The 22,344-nt window shown below is 35.1% G+C and overlaps 1 long non-coding RNA gene across 1 annotated transcript in view; it reads left to right on the top strand.

Annotated features, from left to right (window-relative positions):
* The window catches only part of LOC115899055, a 156,771-nt gene that overhangs the window by 118,644 nt on the left and 15,783 nt on the right, over nt 1-22,344 (top strand). The window contains exon 6 of the long non-coding RNA XR_004058657.1: nt 8,078-8,157. This is a non-coding gene — a long non-coding RNA (uncharacterized LOC115899055). The remainder of the gene's footprint in view (nt 1-8,077; nt 8,158-22,344) is intronic.

Here is a 22,344-nt window from a genome sequence, read left to right as displayed (position 1 = left end):
CTAATTCCTTCAACCGGTCCTCTAGGGCAGTCCTGGACTCCCTTGTTCTACAGTTGGTTAACGTGCCTTCAAAATCTGAATTGAACACAGTGCTTAAGATGAAGTCTAATGAATACAGAATATGGCAAGATTGTGAATGTCTTTGTCCTGGATTTACTCCAAGTGTGTGTGTGTGTGTGTGTGTTTTTGTGTGTGCGTGTGTGTGTGTGTGAGAGAGAGAGAGAGAGGGAGACAGAGAGAGAGAGAGAGAGAGAGGAACAGAGTGGTGGGAGTAGAGAAATTCTAGAATAAAACAGCAGTAAAGAAGATCAAAATGTGGTTAATGGAGTGTTTCTTAAAATATTTAGCAGCCCAATGAGACAAGATTAACCTTACTTGTCTTTAATAATATTGAGATTCAAACCCAAGAAAATTGAATTTATCAAACCTGATAGATAAGTTTGAAACTAGAAAGGAAAGCAAACTTTGGAAAGTCAGAAGCTGCATAGATGTAGCAATAATGTAGGACGTAAAGGGCAGGTTTGCCTTAGTTTGGGAGGATCTGGGTTGTTTGTGGATAGCACTCATTTTCTCTGGGTGCTACTTGTGCAATTTCCTCCCTACCTCAGGACATTTGGGATACTGGATCTCTTCAGGAAATCTTCAGCGTCATAGTCAAGACTTTTCCTCACCCCAAATAATTCGTTTTTTTGGGGGGGATTTAGGAATGTTTGCTCTTTCTCATGGTGTGGATGCAAGGAGCTGGCAGGAAGGTTCTAGAATTAACACCCTGTGTGAGTGTGTTTCAAAGCTTGCTTAATGGAGTCAAACATGAGAATCTCCCTACAGAGTAAAACTCAAGTGTCAACAGGGACTGAAAAACAAAGAAATCATAGAGTGAAGAGTAACAGCATGAGTAGGTGGAAATTTCTGGAGGAATTCAAGAGCAATGTATAGGTATTTGTGGCAGATTTCTAAGCATGGTTTGTTTCTCTGAAAAAAGTGTAGTTCAAGTTCAGTTTTTGAAATCAGAGCAATATAATGCTTTGTACGGCACCTAGGTGGATCAGACTAATTCAGAGCTGTCAGGTTAGGGCAGGTAACGGGATTATGCCTTCGTTGGTGCAGCTTGGGAATGCCCTTTCCATTGAAAGGCTGTCCTTCTGATGAACTGATCTGCTTACTCTAGAGCACTTTTGCTGTATTTCAATTTCAGCCAATGCAAGTCCAAAGTAATACAAATTCCAATGTGCACAATTAAAAATATTTAATATTTTCATGTTGAAAGTTCAAAATGAACTTTACAAGAGCAGAAAAATGAAGTATTAGAAATTATAAATTCAGAATTTGCCATTTATATCTTCTACAAAAAGTGAAGAAATATAATTACTGGTTAATGTTGGTGATGACAGCTTGAGAAATAAGCCTACTATTTTCAGTGCATCCTATTTATACTATATAGTTGTTGCCTTTTGTTCAAAGGGTGGCTCTGTCTGTTTTCATATACTCATTGTCCGCATCTTGGAGTGGACAACTCAGAGACTTGACCAGTCTCCCGTCCCCTCTGGTTTGCTGCCAATTAGAAACAATCTAACTTTGGTTTCTGATTTGTGTGAACCCAAAATATGCTGAGAACAAAAATTAGGAAGAGATTACCGAGCATTCCACACTATTGTTAGCACAAAATAAACCTCAGTAGCAATTAAAGTTAGTTACCAATTCTGTCTGCATTTATCCAGATGACTTGCTTTAAAGATGTCTTTAATTATAATCATGGTGCTGTTATGCTATAGTTTAGTCACTAACTCTCAATCATTCTTAGTTCCCCTTTGGTAGCTGCTTTAAATCCATTATCTTGGCCCTTCCAGGAAGTCAGAAATGTTCTGAGGTTTCAGATCTCCAGCATGTAATTGAAAAAAATAGTGGTCCTACTTGGTTTCTACTTTCTCCTGAGCACTTGGTGGATTATCTTGGCCTTCCTGACTAAATTCTGGGGCATTCATCCAAATCTTATTGTTTCCTCCCGTGTATTTAGGATAACATTAACATAGGAAAGTGTTCTTTTCCTAGAAAAAAAAAAAAAAAAAAAAGGAAGATACTCCGCAGTTGTTTAATTTGCACTGAGATGAGTCTATTAGCTCTTTTGTACTTTCACGTTGTTTGATCTGTGAAATTGTCTCAGGATGGGGTTAAGGGCACATCCCTTTGAAGAGGATTTGCACTGGCTCTGTCAGGCAGCCCAGGCACTTCTCTAACACAAGACTGTTTTGTTATTTTCTTAGCTTTGGTCTCCTGGACCACACAGGTAAGGTAAATTTAAATTACAGACCTGGTTTTATGCTGAAATACACGTTTCCCTGTCATCTATTTTTGTAGGTGACTTGTTTATTTTCTGTCTGCTCTTTCACTGAAGGTATAGCAGTTCAAGAGCCCCTGGCTCACATTAGGACAGTCTTTGATTTTGTTTTCTGGCTTGCAACAAATCTTAAAAGCCAGATCTCTCGGTTCCTGAGATTAGCAAGTGCTGAACTCAGCTAAATTTTAAATACCAGTTTATCACTCTGATTTCGGATTACCTGTTTTTTTCTTGATTTCTCTTAGTATTTGCAAACTTGCCTATGCATTTAAATGGGGTTATTTGTTATATATTTTTTTCTAGCATTTCTGGATGTCTGGTAGAGAGAAGATTTTCAAGATGTGTCTCAAGATCATCAAGATATGTTTTCCTTTTATATAAGATAATGTTATATACTCATTTTAGATAAAAGTAAATGCAATAAAATGTCAAGGAAATTGGAACTTTGGCATTTCCTTGTTATCACAGATGGAAAGCATTATTTGCTTCTTTAGATGCAGAATGCTTTGAACCTACAAGGCCCACTGATGTGCAATTGCAAAGCTGGGACCTGTTTCCAATCACCTAATCAACTCATTATCCCTTATTCTTTAGATAAGCCTGTCCTGTTCTGCCATGTGCAAAAGTATACAAATTTTCTACTATAGAAGGGCAGAACAAACATATTTGTGCCGCATTTCCTGTTTTTTTTTTTCTTATCACAGAAATTAAAATGGTTTTTCTGTGGATCACTATTGAAATACTTTTTGTCTTATTCTTGAAACCAATCTATCCTCAGGACTTACGTGGTATCTGGTGACTCGGGGCAGTAGATGGCTAGGTAGTGAATCAGCGGCAGGGAAAATTTTAAAAGAAACAGGTACCTCAGTCAGCTGACAGGAGAGACCTGAAAGAGCATAGTGCTCAGAATTAGATTGCATTCCTTCTTCCTCCTTTTCCAAAGGAATCTCCACTTTTCTCATTCATGCTTCAAATACATGTGTGGACATAGCATTTAGACCGGTGTAGTAGAAGCTCAATAAATATTCGAAGAATGAATAGATATGTTTTTTTTTTTGTTTTCCCAACAGGATTTATCCAAGCTAAAAACTACCCCAATGTTCATTGTAACCAATTATCAGTTAGATAGAAATTATCGGGTGAAGTTTGGGAAGGATTATATTGTACAAGCTTCCCATATCTCATACTTTCCTAAGAAGTAGTTCTGCCTCTCTGACTGTAACCTTTTTATAACCTATAATTTGTGTAGTGGTTAAAGAGATATATCTGGAGATTCTTTGTAAGTATAATTTACACAAATATATTTTATGAGGCATGCAAATTTAAACAATGGTGTCCTTGTGACTTAGTCAAACAACGAACTATAATAAAATACAAGGCAAATGTTTTTCTTTAGGGTTATGATACTATATCTTAAAACCTCTGAAAGATGTGATAATGCAAATAAGATTAGATAAAACAAGTTTAGTTTTGTAGAAAAGGCAAATAATTTAAAATATTGCAATCCCAGAAGCTTCAGAAACCTACTTTGATATGCTTTCCTCTATACAAAAAGTGTTATTTAATTCCCCCGCAAGTTTGAATATTTGAGGAGTTGCTTTAAGAACTGTAAAACTAGTGCATCAACTACATACTTTTTGCAGATATGGAAAATACTTTCTTAAAACATTTTTACATAAAGGAAAATAATTTCGCCCAAAGAAAATAACATCCAAAGGAAAACGAAGAGTGATTGGTGTTATAAGAAATATAATCCTGGAGGCCCGGAACTACATAAAGCATCCTGAATGTACAGCGTGGGGCCAATAGAGATTATAAAAATGATTTTTATATATGAAGCTGAGCAAAGGGGCAGAATAGGAAGAAGAACAAGGGGGACTAAGACACAAAAACGATGACTTTTGTTTGAAAAAGAAAATGTTCAGGGTATTAAAAATACATGCCATTTTTTTACCCCAAAACATTTTCAAACACTACAGAAAATAATATCTAATAAACCATGAAACTTGATTTAACTCTTTTAAACATTTCCAAACAAAGGAACTTAGAAAAAATGGCATTCTAGTTATATTTCCCCCAGATCAGTGGGAATTTATTCCATCTTATTGCTTTTCCAAGTGAGTAGGCAGAAAGTAAACAGAAATGTGAAATTTGTATCGATTGTTTGCTTTCCTTATAACCTTTGCCAAACAGTTTTGTGCAGGCAACTCTTCTAATAAGGAAGGTGTTTTTATATCTAAATGTTGATTGTCTATGTAGGAAGTAGAAGAGCTTGTTTCAGATACTGCTTCTCCAACCCCTTTTTAAAGTAGAAGTTGCATCACGGACATTTAGAGGTTAAAGGAAATTTAGATAATCTAGTTCAAAGCTTTCATTTAATTGAAGAAAGAAATTGATCTCTTGTGTGTTGCCCTGAGCCACACAGTAGCTGAGATACAGCAGAGGCCAAAACCCAGGCTGCCTAACTCCTGCGTTCTGTGCACTTTAAGGTCTCTCATTCTGTTTCTGGCTTAATTCTGGTTGAAAATCAAATAATTGTGTGTATCTTACATTCGTATCTCAGTTTAGGTAATAGCCTACAGTTTTTAGGCCCGTGTGTCTACGTATCTGTCTCCTCTTCTTCTTTCTCTACTAAAAAGACATGTGACAAGATGCTGTGGTTACACAAATTCTCCCCAACTCTTGCTTTATTTTATTCATTGTAATTTATTCCATACTGAGACTCTGGTCTTTTCTCTTGAGTGTTATTAACATAGTTTCTATTTGAGTTGAGTAAATGGAATATTATGCTTCTGAATATAATTTTTCTGCCTCAAATGATGCAATTTGAGCATCATTCTTTAAAGACACACGATATATGCTGCCTTCTTATAATGAAATATCTGAAAGAAAAATATAGATTAACAGATGATTATCATTGAAAATTGTTTATTTTATGGAAGAATTCCATAAGAATTCCTTTAGTTAATTCTTCTAGTTTAAATGTCTGAAATTCAGTTTATGCCCAGTTTTCAAGCAGATGACATAAAGCAAAATACATTGGCTGTATACATTTTATGAATTTGCTTTATGAATTTTATGCATATTGAATTTGATGATATTTAAAAAACACCCAAGTGTTTCTAAGCAAAGAACTCTAGCAGCTCAAAACACTGGTTATATCTGATAACATAAACAATAATGTACTTAATAATATATTTCTTATTATTTTATTTTCACTTTCTGCCAAGGCCCGAGAAAACATTTAAATTGCTTATGTGCATGTTTAGAAATATACTGGAGAATCAAACATGCCTAAGAAAAAGGGGTCAAAAAAGTGTTGTGAAACAGTAGTAACTAAGGAATATGCCACTTAGATCTGTTCCAAGTCAAGCAGTGTTCCAAAGGGACCGTGGCTTTATTTTTAGGCTGCAGTTCATTGACTCAGGCTGTCGCTTCTGCTAATTGGCATAACTACTCTTAGCCTACAGATGTTTTATTGGGCCTAGATAATGGGAAATAAAATGTTTTATCTGTTTTTCTGGAAAAAATAAACTGATTACTCTGTTGAGAAGACCTTGCCCAGGGTCAAGCTTTATTCTTAGGTGGATCACATGCAAAATTATTTGGAGATACTGAGATTCACACGGTCCACACACACAGGAATTCCCTTGGTCAATAGGTGATGGATTAGTCAATAAAAATGCAACAGAGATTTTGGAGGCCATACTTGAAATGGGGATGTGAGGATCAGAAGACTTCCAGGTACAATCAGTCTAGTGAATTAATTAGTAGGTAACTTGGTCTCTGAGAGGTTGAGACATGAGACATGAGACTATCAAATGGCAACAAGGGAGCCAAGGGAGGTTGCTGTGGGGAGAGAGGAAACACTTCCTGGTTGATGAAGACACCATGGTACACATGTCTAGAAGGGTTGAGAACTCAGGGATAAGAGAGACTAGTCTAGCTTCATGTGCATGTGACATGTCCCACGGTAACACAGGGCCAGAATTTGGTTTTAGGGCCCTGTTGTCACTGTCTTAATATTCTTGATTTTGAAACAAAGGACCTTTCATTTTCATTTTGCATTGGGCATCACAAATTATTTAGCTAGTTTTGCTGGAAGGGGACATAAAACTAAGGGATAGATACCAGAAGACAAATTCTGTGTACATTTTAATTTGGGTTGTGGAAAATTGTATTCTCTGTCAAAGGGTTTAGAGGAGATGCATTCAAATAATACTCCTAGCAGTTGGATAAACTGTCACGGGGGCATTTGGCTGTGAAGTTGCAGTGAGTGGAGAGGATTGACATTGTTGCTGATGGTGATGTTCCTGGCTGAATAAAGGACAGTGTTGAGATTCACAGGGCAGGAGTAATGAGGTGTTGTGTGGGAGGCAGTCAGGGCTAGGGTCTCAGAAGCCTACTGCATAGCAGTAGCAGCTGGGTGAGAAATCTCTAACAAGGGTCATTAAAGTTGCTTGGGCAATTGCAGTTGATCTAATTAGGAGGTTTGATGAGTAAATAGAATTTAGAGAGTTGCATTGTCCTTGTTCACTGGCACTGAAGACAAAGTCACTTGACTGTCAGTTTTCCAGATTAGTTATCAGAATGATTTTCCATACTAGCTTTCCTCTAATAACAAACAGCTTTTAATGTGATAGTATCTGTCAAGTGCTCTCTGGGTCCCTAGATAGGCTCTTTATCAGTTGGTACAGTAGCCTATTCTTTCAACAGAAATAAGTGAATTTGGAGTCCTGTAGAGTTGCCTAGGAAGATATGGTTTAGAGTTCAGGAGTTCAAGTGTTCTGGTTGGAAGTTCTCTAGAGAAATAAATATAGTAACTCCTCCTCCCCAGAAAAGCTCTAGTATATTATCTAGTTACATTTATTTCCTGACAAAATTAAGATGGGTTCAGACACAAGACATTAGGCCTCTCAGATATTGCAGATGGGCACTGTTTAACCTAGAGGATTCATAAAAACTCTGGGAGCTCTGAGTAAGCTCTGGGAGCATTGAAAACAATTTAGGTTGACTCCTTAAATTTTCAAATGACAAAATCGAAAGAGAGAAGGGTTGTGAGTGGCCCAGGTTTCACAGCCAAGTATGTAGAGACCTATCTAGTGACCATGTCTGTCAGCTGCCGGGTCACAGGTCTGCTATCACACAGGTTCATTATGGCTATATTTGAAGAGCTCCGTTTCATTTTGTGTTTATAGACACACCCAACACTATTATGAAGTATTTATTAATCAAAGTAATAATAATAACTACCATTTACATAGAGCATGAAATGGGCACAATGAGCTAGGAACTTTACCTAATTTTTTTAATGTCCTCGAGAGGCGGATTCTATTATCTTCATTTTTCAGAAGAGGAAATTGAGACTTAATGTCACATGGCCCTAAATTAGATAAACTTTAGGAAGTCTTCAACCTTCCAGTAGTTTCTGAACTATTCATCTCTGAACAGATTCCAGAACATTAGTGGATGCTGTCCCATTTTATCCTCACTGAGCAAAGACTAGAACACTAATTACAAAGATACTTAGCTTACAACATTTAGGTTTTGTTATTAGGAGTCATTATGAACCCAATCATAGCTGGTCCTATATTGGTACATTAGAGATAATTTACAATTATATATATATATATACTACAGCTGTGAATAAGTGGAGGAAAATGAGTGAACTAAAATGAAAGATTTTTTTCTTTGTATTATTTAAATCATTAAATGATATTTAATTTTGTCTTCTTTTTCCAGTTGATGACACAGAAGACTTAATTTCCTCCTCATGATTATCTCTCAGTTGGAGAGTATACCCACTCTTACGAAGAGTCCAGGTGAGAGGAATGGGGAATTAATAAGAGTTAGGAGGGTACCACTTTTGTAGAAATATAATAGTGACATATATATTTGTTGACTATCTGGGAGACATACCCAAGCAAAATATTTTGATTATAAGAAAGGACAATATTTGAAATCAACTTAAGCAGAGCTGACTAGAAATGGAAGGACACCTAAGGGAAATAAAAGGTTTTTCTAGGTTACACTTGCCCAAATCATGTAATATTCAGGCTAAAGGCAAGCAAAATTCAGAACATATACATTCACCCCTCTGCTGGGAGCAGAGAATAGCAGAGTGAAAGTGGTGGATGCCTGTCGGGGTAAAGTGCTGTAGCCTGGAGTCCCCTTTATCCTGCAGCTCTTTGCCAACCCTGTTCAGAGACAGAGAGCATATCCTTTGAAATGAACTCAGGGCCCTACTGTCAACTGCTTCTCATTTACGTTAAGCAGCAAAGCTATTAGACTTAATTTACCTAAACTCTTCCCCTATAATATTCTTCCTCTATAACATTCGTGGTCTGCTAAGGTTGCTGTAAGCAAAACAAAGTATAAAATAGCACACAAGTTCCTGTTTGACAAGTGAAATACCAGTTTCTTATCTCTCCCCAGGGACCTCTTATAACGAGAAATTGGCCTTGTGAGTTTTTAAACTTTTCCATTCACAACCCTGTATGGCTTTTATTATTTTGTCTTTTAAAATTAGCATGCTATTTAAAAAATATAGAAACCAGGCTTTAGAAGTACAACAAGGGCATCTGCTTTGCAGAAACTACTTTTTAGTCCCTGTCTCTTCACACTGAATTTTCAGTTGCTGTCAAAGTAGAAAAATATGCAAATGCATGACCTGTGTATTAAGTATGTTTTTATCTTGAGATTTTCCTATATATCCAAAGGATAGATTTTTTTTGTAGATTTGATTGCTGTTTCTCTACAAGACTGTGCTTGTGGATTCTAGAATGTGGTATAGCCTAGAAGGCATGATAATTCTGTAAGGTGATTGTATGGTAGCTGGTACCTTGCATTGCTCCTTCATCACTGAATCATCCAATATATTTTATTGTTAATAATGACCACAGTTTGTATATACTGAGTTTTTGAATTTAGGCAGCGATTTGAAATTATTGGAAGAACGAATCTTCTGATTTTATAGGTGCTCCTCATTTGTACCCTAAAGACACTCTTGTCTTTATTTTTGCATTACTGTGCTTATCACCAGGTGCTACATTTGCATGCTGAATTGTCTGTCACCTTCACTGGACTCTAAGCAATTTGAGAATAGGCTTTGTGTCTGTCTTGTTCATTATTGGGTCCTTGGAACAAATTAGTGCATGGCCGTCAGTGGGTACTTAATAAATATTTGTTTAATTGAATCAATACTTTTAATGTAACTTTTAAAAATACATTTAATACGACAAGCATTGTAAAGAGTGCCTTAAACACATTTTCTCATGTAATCTTCACGACAACCAAATGAAGTTGTTATTTCGGTCTTTATATTAGAGAAAAGGAACCCAAACTTCAGATGGGGTAAGGAGCATACTTAGGTCTTCCACCTGAGCTGTGTAATTTGGGATTGGGACTATGTGACTTAAAAGCACATATCTTACTTCCTATACCACACTGCTTTGTGTATCAGAAGGTAGAGTGATATAAAAATCACCCCAGATACTGATAGGGACTTGAAAAACATGAAAGATGGGGAAGTTTATAGATATATTGGCAAAGGAACATTGGCAGAGAGAGTTAGCCCCTTCAAAATTTTCACAGAGAAGTTATTTTCATTGACTACAAATATTTCTTGCTCCTTAAATAAACCAGAAAAATCTTGTTTGTTCATTATTTCTGCCATTTGAATTGATATAATATACTTGAATGTTGTTAATTATAAGTAAGGATGGCATAACCATTATTATTTGATTTAATTGACATTATCAAGCAGGTACTTTCTGAGAATGATTTTGAGTGGGATTGAGGGTTGGGACAGAACGGTGAACACAGGTAGTGTAATATATCGCATATTTTCACAACTTACAGTATAATCAGTAATAAGAAAAGTAATCAAATTACTAGAAAGAGAACATAATAAAGGTAATCAAGGTTGTACAATCTATAGAGGATATAAAAGGAATAAGAAATTAGATTTGTTTGTGGATATCAGAAATGTATTACTGATGAGGTAGCATTGGAAAGGTCCTTGAAAAATGGGCAGCATTTAACAGTTTTATGTGCTGTCCATTTGAAGATGAATAAAGACACGATCTGTTTCCTTAAGAAAGCCAAGACTCATTGGTAGAAATGAGTCCTGAGTGAGTATTAGCAGGTGAGAGAACACTGAACTCCAGAGAGCAATTAAAAAGTAATTATGCAAGTGACCAGGCGGGGGGACTTATGCCTGTAATTCCAGCACTTCAGGAGGCCTGGGTAGGGGGATCACATGAGGCCAGGATTTGAGACCGGCCTGGCCAACATAGTGAAATCCTGTCTCTACTAAAATATATAAATTATCTGGGCATGGTAGTACACACCTGTAATCTCAGCTACTTGGGAGACTGAGGCAGGAGAATAGGTTGAATCCCGGAGGTGGAGGTTGCAGTGAGTCAAGATTGTGCCACTGCACTCCAGCCTGGGCTACAGAGCGAGAATCCATCTCAAAAATAAAAAATAAACATATTTGCAAGATAATATTGAGAAAGTCATTTGTGACTTTCAATTTCATTGAGACTCAATTTCATTGAGAAAGTCAAATGTGAGACTTTGCGTTTTGCTAGAGGAGTAGTAAGAACTTCAAATATAGGTGGCCAGCAGTCCGTGAGCCCGGGGATTTCGAGTGTGTTTATCTCGTCCCATAAATGAGTTAAAAGTTTGTTCCAAGAAGGGATCCAAAGGGGCTTGCAGGGATTCGTAGGAAACTGCCTCAACTAATTTAAGTTTCTGTTCAGTTGACGTCGTTTTCATGGGGAGTCAGAATGCTTTGAGTGTGGACTCCATGAGGTTTGGAAAGGGAAAGCATTCTTCCCTGAAAAGTGGAGTGGATTGTTGTAATACTCACCAAAATTGGCAAAGAAAAATCAGGCAGCATTTGTGTTGGGTTATATTGAAATCACGTCAGAGACTGTGAACAATTAAAACCACTCTCAAGGGAAGTTTGTTTTTCCTTCTTGAAATGCACATATGACTCTGGCACAGAAAATGTTTTACAAGTTAATTTTGCTTCATTTCCCATTTAAGATTTGTCACAGTAAATAATCCTTTCTCAAGTGGCAGTATCCTGAACATAAAATACAGCAAATGCTGTCTGGATATTAGGCAATCAGTCCCACAGTGGGATCAATCAGTTTTTCCTTAGATGAAAACTATAAAACACAATAAACTAACACACATAATTAAAGAGGAGGAATGTTTCTATGGTGAGATGTCCAGAGATGGTTTTGCTAATAGAAAGAAAATGGGATGTTAAAGATGTTAATGAGCTGTGCTATGGCAACAGCTTTTTCCACAGTGCTAAGCTTCTCTATTTGCCTTACATGTTTACAGCTCCATGATATTGGCTATGAAAATGTAAATAGTATCTATATATATTTGAATTGAAAATTATCAATAAGTCATTTTTAATAGCTTTCATGAGGAGTTGTTTACATACCATAAAACCATTCATCTTTCTTGTAAAAATTGAGATTTTATGTGTAAATATATAGTATTTGTGCAATCATCATCACAGTCCAATCTTAGAACATGCCCATCACTCCCATAATATCCCACATACCCACTTCCACTCTCCACCCTCCCTGAGTCCCAGGCAACTACTAGTCTGTTTTCTGTCTCTGTAGATTTGCCTTTGACGTATGAATACAGGATGGAGGGCATCATTCAACCCATAATATATTAGAATAATAATAACAACAATTATAATAAATACTCATTTGTCACAGAATATACTAAGCACTGATCTGTAAGCCTTACAAATAACTCAATTAATTATCATAACAAATCTATAAAATAGATACTGTGATTATCCCTGCATTATAGATTTTTTTAAAATTGGGGCATGCAAAGGTCATACAGATAGCAAATAGTGGATTGTGGATTGGGCATTAGAATCCAGGCCATCTGGCTTCAATGTGTATACTCTTACACCTCAAAATATACTGTATGTACCACTCCCTAGGCATTCAGTCTGCCCAAATAGGCTTTACATTATAATGAAATGGAAAAACTCTTTGATGATGGACAGTTGACAACCCTAGTCTCTTAGGATGGCATTATGAAGGAAATTATATTCCTCCTTAACATGGAAATATAGATTCAGAATGGTCTTTGATTTCTGCTGAAGAGAGAATACATTATGTGAGATGAACTGACTCATAACATAACACTTTTATTAGGTTGAACCATATGAAATTTGTTTTTATAAGGTAAAAATGGTAGCATATGGATAACTTTATGTGGTTCAAGCTAATATCTTTACTGCTGTTTAAGCCAACTTTTGTTGGCTTCCACGACTTGTCTTTTCTTGGTAGATCGAGTAGGCATATTTCTCTCTTTATTTCTCTGCAAATTGCTTTACCCTTCCACACTCTACCACTCCCACCTATCCCAAACATCTGGGCAGCCAGACCTGCAGCTTCCACTGCTTCAGGGAAGAGTGATAAATAGCGTGAAGGAGGCAACTGCAACAACAGCATAGGATTACTGACTTTCAAAGTTCAAATGCCTACATCAGAATATAAAATATAAATTTTGAGGGCAAGTAGAAATTTTTCCACCTCTGTTTCCAGGTTAAATAAAGATTTTTAGTATCAGAGAAGGAAATAAAAAGTTCTAAATAGTAGCAAAAAGCTTCTTTCCTGAGAAGATGAGAGCCAGTTGCTAAGCAGTGGGATGTATTAGTTGTTACTAATCCTTATAATAATTTTCCTCAGGAAACTAACATTTGTTAGTTATAACTCAGGATGGCTATGCCTTCCTTTCCCAGGTCAATTCTGGAAGGGGAGGAGGGTGAAGGATGACAGAAATGTGTCCTATTTTTTTGTTAGTGCCATGGATCACAGCAAGATGCCACCGTCCTCCCGGAACCACACGGCTTAAGTTACATTGTGGTTTATTTTATAATAAGTCTAAACTTACTGACAAAACATATGTCCACTTGAAAAAAATAATGATTTTTGCACACTTAAATTTGTTAAATTTCACACATTTATTACTTGAGAGAATTATGGTTTTAAATTTTTAAGTCTTCAAATTCAGCTTTTATCTTTATTTCTACATAAAATAAATGTTCCATGTTTTTATAGACATAGTGCTAAGGACTGAGGTTTCAATATTTATAAGAAAGATTATATTCATAATATGTTTTATTGTAAGCTATAAGGTACTTTGTGAAGCACTTAGATAAATCTTCACAATATTAGGAATTAAAGTATTTTCAGATCACTTTGATTTTGTGTATTAAAAAAGTCATGTACTATGTGAAACAGAAGATTATACAGATAAATAAGACACAGTCTGTACGCTTATTTGCATTTTGCATATTTTTTATGACTTTAATCTCTATTTGCAACAATTTAGGCAGGTTTACAGATTAAGTAAGTTCTGGATATGCATGCTGATAGAGGCGAGTATAGTGAACAAGACAAAGAGAGAAAGTTTTACTTGGGCAAGCTTGAGTTAAAGAGTTGCCAGGTAAACAAATCTCAAATAAGCAGCATGAATCATGGTCAATTATGACATATGGAAGCCCCTGATGTGGGGATAACCAATTTTGGTGTTAGAAAGAGATGCATCTATATTTCCAATTGAGTCATCAAACTATGTTCATGACTATGAACAAGTTACTTTACATTATAAGTGTTAGTTTTCTGAGGAAAATTATTATAAGGATTAGTAATAACGAATACATCTCAAGTGCTTAATAATTGATAAATTTTATTAATATTATTTTGTTGCTGATAATATTTTCCCATGATAATGCCAATTCACTATATGTAACTTTAAAAGATTAGTGATTGGCCAGGCGTGGTGGCTCGAGCCTGTAATCCCAGCACTTTGGGAGGCCGAGACAGACGGATCACGAGGTCAGAAGATCGAGACCATCCTGGCTAACACAGTGAAACCCCGTCTGTACTAAAAAATACAAAAAACTAGCCGAGCGAGGTGGCGGGCTCCTGTAGTCCCAGCTACCCAGGAGGCTGAGGCAGGAGAATGGCGTGAACCCGGGAGGCGGAGCTTGCAGTGAGCTGAGATCCGGCCACTGCACTCCAGCCTGGGCGACAGAGCGAGACTCCGTCTCAAAAAAAAAAAGATGAGTGATCATGGTCATTATCTGAGAACAGTGTTTTCACTTATAATGGAAAGCAATATTTTATCTGTAGTTACCCTTAGCTTATGTACACAGTTGCTGTCAACTCAAGGAGATTGTAATTGAATGGGAAAGAAGATGACTATTTTTATTTCCAGCAATATTTTGAACCAACCAAGTAACTGAAAATGCTTCCAATACAAAACAAAGAGATTTTCTGGCGAAAATAATTTTAAAATTATTTTAAATTCATGGCTGCTCTTACTAGTAAGAAAGGAAAATTCTCAATTTCGTATACAAAGTGGGAATTGAAAATCATAGTGGTAGGATGGAAAACTGGAATTGTGACTCACCCTGGCAAATGATCTTTTCTTTTTTCTTTCCTGGTTAAGGAAAAAGAAGGAAGCTAGCACCTGGGGTATGATGCCTGTACATGTGGGAAGTTTGTATTCAGATCCGCTAACCCTCTAATCTGCTTTTCAGAGGGATAACAATCAGAAGTAGGTTGAACTAGAAAATATCTTTCCAGTGGCATAGGAGACAGCAAGAAAGCTTAGGTCTCTTGGCCCTGGGCTGCAGATGAAAAAATGAAGCCTTCCATGATAACTTGTAATCATGGTAATGGGATTTAAATTTACTCTATCCATGAGCTCCTAAAATTCTCAAGAGAGGAATCAATGTAAAAAGTAGTATGGGCTGGTAATATCCTTGGGGCATCTAGCAGAAGGCAGACAATATATCCCTGGAATGACATCTGTTAACACAGACCACACAAGACTGCTTTGGATAAACCCATGCTGAAGACGAGCTTACTATCCAAAATTTACAAACACACAATTTAACAAACCCTCATGAAAAAATACCAAATTAAAAAAAGAAGCGAGGTTAGATTCCTAAGATCTTCAACTAATAGAATTGCTGAATAGAAACTATAAAACAAAAATATTTAAACTGAATAATCTATTTTAAAAAATCTCAATTTTGAAAACAAACCATATTTCAAAAGATTAGGCAGATGTGAAAAAAAAAAAACAGGTAACTTCTGGAGGTGAGAAATATAGTCACTAAAAAACAAACTAGTGGACAGATTAAACCACAGATTAGCTAAAGGAAGAATTTGTGAATTAATAGATGGACCTAAGAAAATTATTCAAAAAATAGCGTGATGATATAACAAGATGAGTATGTAAGGTAATATGGTGAGAATTTTCATAACTAATAAAAGATTAATAAGATTGACTATGTTTAAATCCTCAGCAGAAATCTATCTATCTATCTATCCATCCATCCATTTATCTATCTATACATCTATCTTTATATCAGTACCTCCACACGTTGATACAGCATGATAAAAGTGTAGAGTTTTACCAAAGTAAAAGAGAAAAAATTAATAGTAATTAGACTTAAATAAAAGATTACTTTGAAGTAATAATTGCAGATACCTCAGTAGCAAAAACAGAAACAAGAAAATAATGGAAAATTTTCTTCAAATATTAAGAGAAAACAACTACACATTCTGTGTATATTTAAAGTTCTACACATACTATTTGATTCTCAATGAAAGATTCAAATACATATACTAAAGAAAGAACAAAAATTAGAGCTACAGGGAGATTGAGATTCAGAAAAGAAATGATGAACAGAGAAAATGGTACACTTAGAGTTTTACGTACACAACTATTGTTTGTATGAACAGTAATAATAATTTCAGTGATATGAAAAAAGTGGAACTAAAATGCTGCCAACAAAAATGAGAAAGTTAAGAGGGGCTTGATGAGAGTTAAAATGTCCTGGCATCCTTGTAGTGGGAATAAAGTAGATATTTTAGAAATACTTTATACTTTGCTATGTGTATATTCATGCCATAGTTTTGTGGGTTGTAAGGGTAAGGAAATCCTGCAACTCAATAACACAAAAACCCAATTAAAAAGAATTGTATAGACACATTTTCAAAGAAGACATAAAAACATGTAACAGGTATATGAAAAGCTACTCAGTGTCACTAATCATCAGGGAAATGCAAGTCAAAACCACAATGAGCTATCATCTCACACCTGTTAAGAGGCTACTGTCAAAGAACCGAAGACTAGTGTTGGTGAGGATGTAGAAAAATCAGAACCTTTGTACACTGTTGATGGGAATGCCAAATGATGTAGCAACTATGGAAAACAGTAAGGAGTTTCCTCAAAAAATTAAAAAAAAAAAAAAAAAAAAACTACCATGAGATCTAGCAATCCCACTTTTGGATATTTAACCAAAAAAAATTGAAATCAGGATTTTAGAGATATTAGCATTTCCATGTTCATTTCAGCATTATTCACAATAGCCAATATATAAAAATAACCTAAAGAGCTGAGTAAATGGATAAAGCAAATGTAGTATATACATACAATGGAATGTTATTTAGCCTTAAAAAAGAAGGAAATCCTGCAATATGCAACAAAATGGATGAATCTTAAGGAAATTATGTTAAGTGGAGTAAGCCAGTCACAGGACAAACACTGCATGATTCAACTTCTATGAGAAATAATCTATCTAAAATAGTCAAACTTCTAAAAGCAAAGAATGGTGTGGTGGTTTTCAGAGAGTGAGAGAAGTAAGAAATGGGGAGTTGCTAATCAATGGGTGTAAAGTTTCAGTTATGCAAGATGAAGAAATTTAGAGATCTGTTGTACAACATTGTCCCTATAGCTAACAGTACACTGTATTGTATTGTACTGTGCACTTAAAAATCTGATAAGAGTGTAGATTTCAGGTTAAGTGTTTACACCACAATAAAATGTAAAAAATATAATTTAATCTTCAAAAGATGTCTTAAAAATTCCTCATGCATTTAGAAACTAAAACAAAATAAAACAAAAACACACTCTAAATAATGGATCAAACAGAGAGTCAAAATAGGAACTGGAAAATGTGAATAAAAGATAACGAACATGTCGTGTATCAGAATTTGTGGGAGAATGCTTAAATGATTTTTTTTTTTTTTTTTTTTTTTTTAAGAGACAGGCTGCAGCATAGTGGTGCGATCATAGTTCACTGTAACCTTTAACTCCTGGGCTCAAGCAATCCTCCCATGTCAGCCTCCAGAGTAGCTAGGGCATATACCAGCATGACTATTTTTTTTTTTTTTTTTGACGGAGTGTCGCTCTGTCACCCAGGCTGGAGTGCAGTGGCGGGATCTCAGCTCACTGCAATCTCTGCCTCCCGGGTTCACGCCATCCTCCTGCCTCAGCCTCCTGAGTAGCTGGGACTACAGGCACCCGCCACCACGCCCGACTAATTTTTTTTTGCATTTTTAGTAGAGACGGGGTTTCACCATTTTAGCCAGGCTGGTCTCAATCTCCTGAGTTCGTGATCTGCCCGCTTCTGCCTCTAAAATGCTGGGATTACAGGCGTGAGCCACCGTGCCCGGCCCAGCATGACTCTCTCTCTCTCTCTCTCTCTCTATACACACACACACACACACGTATATATTTTTTAAAGTTTTGTACAGATAGGGTCTGGCTATGTTGCCCAGGCTAGTCTTGTTCTCCTGGCCTCAAGCAATCCCCCCAGCTTGACTTCCTAAAGTGCTAGGATTACAGGCATTAATGACTGTGCCAAGCCTAAAATGATTTTTTTTAAGGATAAATTATATGGCATTAAATGCTTATATTTTAAAAAGAAGGAAAACTGTAAAATAATCAGCTATGCGATCAACAAAGAAGATAGGGAAACAGTACCAAAAAAACATAGAAATCAGAGGGAAAGGAATAGTACACAGGTAAAAGCACAACTTAATGAAATAAAAACAATTGTCATAATTTAATAGAAAAGGAATACAGAAAGGATTAAGAAACAAATTTGTTTCTACATAAAAATGAGGCAGTCTTTCTGATAAAAGTGATATAGGAGAAATAGAGAGATGACCTTTAACAATATTAGGGAGAAGAAAAGGTCATGGCTACAGATCTGCAGTTCCAATAGATATGAAACAGAATCACAGGAGAATACTCTGACCAAAAAACAAATGGTCATATTTCTACAAAAATGTCTCTTAGCTGACTAAAAAAAAATTACAAAATCTGAATAGATCTTTAACTATTATGAGAATTAAATGAAAGTTTGAAAATCTTCATCTCCTAGTGCATCAGCATACCTCCTCCTATGCCCCTGTCTCCATCCACACTCACAAAAACACAAATCCAGCTCCGGTTAATTTTACAAGAAGCTTAATCAACTATGCAAAGAACAGGAAATCCAAACATGACATCAGGTTTTCCAAAGAGTAGAAAATGAGCATATCTCTAGACACATTTTATGAAACTAGTAAAACCTCTATATCAAAACCAAAGAAAGACAACATGAGAAAGGAAAATTATAGGCTCATCTTTAATATGTAAAAGAATACAATAGAACTAAATTGGACTTGTTTTAGAATTCGAGGAAGTTTTACTATTATAAAATATTTTAGTGTATTTCATCCCATTGATAGATATAAGCCATGTGATTATCCCAATACGTGCAGAAAAAGTATTTGATAAATATGCAATACTCATTTACAATAAAGAAGACTAGGCATAAAGCAGAAATCCCTTTATCCTATGAAGGGTTTTTACCAAAAACTTACAGCAAATGTCATATTAAGAATAAAACATTTGAAGTACTACCCTATTACTGTCATTGTTTCTATTAAATATTTGCTGGAGGCCACACCTAGTGCAAAGTACAAACAAGTATAACTATTAGCAGTGAAGAGACAAAATTATTGTTGCATTGGGAAGGCCTATCAGCTTACTAAGAAAATCTAAAAAGATTATATAGGCAAATTGTTTGGCACTAAAGAAAGGTTAATTACGCTGTTGAAATACAAGATTAACATGTAAAAATAATCTGCTTTTCTTTATATAGCATAAGCAAAGATAAAATATAGCTTAAAGCATAGCATTTAAAATCATGACAAAAATTATATAGACCCTAGGAATAAATTTAACAAGAGATGTGCAAGAGTTTCTAGAGAAAACTTAGTATTTTCATAAAACAGAGAAACTAAATAAATAAGGAGCTATATTATGTTCATGGAGGAAAATATTATAGACATAACTCTGTTTTCATTAACCTATACATTCAATATAATTCCGAGCAAAATTACAATAGAGCTATTTCGTTTGACTTTGACAAGTTCTTGCTGTAATTCATATCTCAAAAAACTGTCAAAAATAATTAAGGCATTTTTCAAAATGGTGGAGAGAACAGATATCCAGGTTTACTCTAAAATTATAGAGATTAAAACGGTATGTATCTGTGCAAGTAAAGACAAATAGAAAAATGTACAGCAAAGAACAGTCCTACTCATATGGAAAAATAAAATACTACAGAGGTGAAAATCAGAGCACAAAAATATGGATTATTCAATAGATTGATGCTGAGATGGTTGATTATCCGTATAGAAAAAAAGTCCATGACCTTAGATACCAGCCTTACATTATACCCAAAACAATGGGTTAAAGGCAAAAATATTAAAGATTTAATTAAAAAATTAGTACAGAACCTGTCATGATCCTGAGCTACAGAAAGATTTCTTAAGGAAAAACTAAGGTATAAAACTTAAAGAAAATGATCAGAAATTTTACTGCATTGAAATTAACAACTTCTGTACAAACAAATTGCAGAAGAATATATACTTATATAAACATTTATACAATGTTTTGAAACATGTAAACCCATACATGTATTGCTCCTGGTTATATGTAATCAAAATATAAAGACATGCAGGTGGATTATAAACTCCAAATATAGATAGTGATTTCTGATAGAGATGGAAGCAGGAGATGGGTATACAGGATCTTAATTGTCTGTGCAGTATTCCATTTTTTTTACTGAACAAAATATGACAAAATGTTAAGATTACAAAAATAAGTGATAGATCCATGGGTGTTTTACATATTATAATTTTCTCTATGCTTGAAATATTTAATAATCAACTTTTTAAAAAAAATGAAAACTAAAATATAAGAAGAGAAAGATAGTAAGAAAAAGATGGTAAGAATGTGCATGTGTGTGGGTGTGTGGGTGTGTTGGGGGTGCCTAGTGTGGAGAGGGAGGGATAACTAAAATGAGTTCAAACGTTCAAACTATCAGGACTAGAGCTCTTCAGATGTAGACAGTGGAAGTCTGTGAGAAGACTTAATAGAATTATGCAAAATGATAAATTTCTAGAATAAAGTGAAAAAGATATGCTTATTAAATATTAAGGAAAGATGCTAGTGGTTCCTTTTTCATTTTAGTGAAGCAACGTGAGGAAACATTCAAAATTAATATCATTTTGTTCAATAGTTAATAAAATTACCAAACATTTCAAGGTTGAGACTATAAATGAATTAAATATTAAGTACATATTATGAATTTATGATCTAAAAGAAAATATATGTGCCAGAAAAGCTGATATATATTAAACTTTGAGTTCAGAATGGAGCATTTAATATTCTGTTGTGTTGTTAGTATCAGGTGCCTAGATGAGGAAGGCTATGTGACTGACAGCAATTTGTAGAGTCTCACATAAGAAGTTGCTCAAAAGGCCTGGAAATTCTGACCTTCTTATATTACTAATTATAGAATTGAGGCGCAGAGAGGTTGCACAATTTGCTCAAGGACACACAACTAATTTGAGGCACAATCAGGACTATAAATCTATGATTTCCATCCCGGGAATTTTATGTTAAATGATTCCACCTTATATTTTTATAATTTTAGAGGGTTAACTGATTACAATGCCTACATTCACTTTGAACTTGAATAATGTTATTTTCTTCCTTTTTAACTATGATTGATAGCTAATATATTATCTGAAGATTTAGGTACAATTTTTAAAAGGTGGTCTTTCTTAATTATAGTTAACTTTTTTCAGTTTCTTTGTGACAGGAAAGAGAAATTTTATATACTTATTTTATTTTTAAAAAATGCCAAAATCCACAAGAGGAAACACTGTCATTGTATTTATTTTTAAAAAAATTAAAAATCATTTACATTGGTCAAATTGGGGATTTCAAAATATGCCCATTAGCCACTAGGTGTCATCACAGGCCATTGTAATTTAAAGCCAGTATGTAATTTCCTTGAAAAGTTAATAGCAAAATTTTTGCTGAAATATTGACCTTTTTATATATCTAGATACATAGCTCTATATTAGTATATTTAATAGGTATACTAGGGATGAAAAAATATATTTAAATAAATATAAAATCAAATGCTATTTTTATATTTGTATTGAATATATTAATATTCTATATTTAAGGACTAGGTGGAAAGATCAATCAGAAATAGATTTCACATAGTTATTATCATAGCCCATGAATAAGAAATTATGATTATAGTACTGAGGATTTTAGCGACGCAAACACTATGTTTAATCAATGTTAACTAATGACAACATTTGTCTATCTTGGGATTCCACTTGCATGTTGCTTCATCACGAAAGAGAGGGTTGCGGGTAGACACAAGATCAGCCACTATTGGCTCTGTTTCAGGGTGGAGGAGGAACATCAGAGGACATAGTTCTGCAGGCTTGAAGGACATTATTGGGCTTGGCTAACTGGAAGCAAATCAGGCACCTATTTACTCCTGTACGCCAGTTTGTGATACTATGCTTCCACTTATATAAAGGTTTGTTTTCTTCAAATAAGATGTGAACTTGCTGTTTCTTGGCTGAACATGCAGGTGTTAGTGAGTTTTTAGAATGGATCTGTCATGTTCCCCATGGACTTCGAGTATTTAGTCACTTGTTTCAGAAAAGGAAACAAGGACAGCAAAAGAGGTTTCGGGTTCTCTTCATCTCTATCATGGCATTCTTTTGTTCCTGTTTGTCATTCAATTTGATTTCTCAGTGCCAAAACTTCTTGAAGAATCCTCT

This window comes from Rhinopithecus roxellana, chromosome 8, assembly GCF_007565055.1.
Source record: "Rhinopithecus roxellana isolate Shanxi Qingling chromosome 8, ASM756505v1, whole genome shotgun sequence".
Lineage (NCBI taxonomy): Eukaryota > Metazoa > Chordata > Mammalia > Primates > Cercopithecidae > Rhinopithecus > Rhinopithecus roxellana.
The sequence above is the reverse complement of the archived record's forward strand: the minus strand, read 5'-3'. Positions and strand labels throughout refer to the sequence as shown.